Raw genomic sequence first — 1,466 nt, 5'->3', positions numbered from 1 at the left:
TGTACATTGTACTTCTACACCTTTAGTGTCATCCCTGTCTTGTTTGTCGAGATAAGATTTCTATGTATTGCAGATGCAGTGACCTTTCACCTACATTCTCGTAAGAACTGCATCTCATGTACTGTTATGCTATGTTAACTCTGTATTAACACTGTACTGACTGTAATCATTTTCTTGTTATAGTTTTTACCCGTATAAAACAGTATCTTGGATATACCGTATTCTGTCTTCAACTGCATCTTGGATATTCCTATATTCACTGTATATTCCATGTATACTGCAATCAAGTTCACGTTACCAGCTAATAAATCAAGGCTATTGAACTCCACAGTCTGTTTATTTGAAATGTGAACTAGGGTTTAGCTGTATGCTAGAGATTCACAGCATTACGTAAAAGAAGGCAGAACACATGCTTTTTGTGTGAATTGGAAAGCCAGGTTAGGACTCTTCACTGGAGCAAAAAAAATTGGCCAACAAGAACATCTTTGTAACCGGGACTCAAGAACATTGTTGCATAAAGCTTAGTTGATCCCACCTAAAGTTCTCTTGCCACCACTCCACTGTAAGCTTGGACTGATGAAGCTGTTTGTGAAAGCGCTACTGAAAGAAGGAGAGATGTTTAAGTACCTGTGTACCAAGTTTCAGGGACTGTCAGAATCAAGTCTGAAGGAAGGTGTGATGCCCTGGCAAAACCAGGTAGTTACAGATAGGCCCCCGCACAACACCTTTCCTCACTTAGGAAACACACAGCCGACCTGAAACCCTAGTCACCTAGGACCCTGAAGCCAGGACCGAAAACAGCGGCCTAGCTAATTAAATGATTGAGGGCAGGATTATAGGTCCTATCCCACCTAAAGTCCCTCAAAGAAGACAACAGCCCACTGATAGGGATAAGGCCACCGCCAGGGCCCTTAGATCCCACGGGCCAGCGCCTGCGGGCATGGCTCCTTAGGCCATATCCAGCCGGGAGCGGACTCCTGAGTTCCAGACCAGGCAGTCCACCATACACAAAAACAAGTGCAGAGTAAAGGACAGCGACCACCAGCCTGGGTGGGGGACCTGAATGCAACCGGCCGGGGCGGCAGGCCACCAGCACCTTTGGTTTACCGAAAGACTCGTGTGATTCATTTACTGTGAGTAACCAAACATCCCCCTGCTTGCTCAGGCGCGCCGGCCCTTGCCATCACCATACCCTGCACAAAGACACTGGGCCCCGGGGCAATCATCCCTACACACGGAGGGGTTAACATCCAGCTGCCACTACATCTCTCCCGGGTATCCCATAACGGCAGCGGTGGTGTCCCACCTCACCACACACCGTTGGTGGCGTCACAAACTTAATACGGCCTAGCCCATACATCTACATTCCTCCTTTTATTCGACATGTCCGCGAGACCCCCGGGTCGAGCCACTCTCTTAGAAGGTCTGGATCCGACCAACGGCGGCTGCTGGCACAGGGGCAGCAC

The sequence above is a fragment of the Anomaloglossus baeobatrachus genome, unplaced genomic scaffold, assembly GCF_048569485.1.
Source record: "Anomaloglossus baeobatrachus isolate aAnoBae1 unplaced genomic scaffold, aAnoBae1.hap1 Scaffold_459, whole genome shotgun sequence".
In the NCBI taxonomy this organism is placed as follows: Eukaryota; Metazoa; Chordata; class Amphibia; order Anura; family Aromobatidae; genus Anomaloglossus; species Anomaloglossus baeobatrachus.
Note: the sequence above shows the minus strand (reverse complement) of the source record.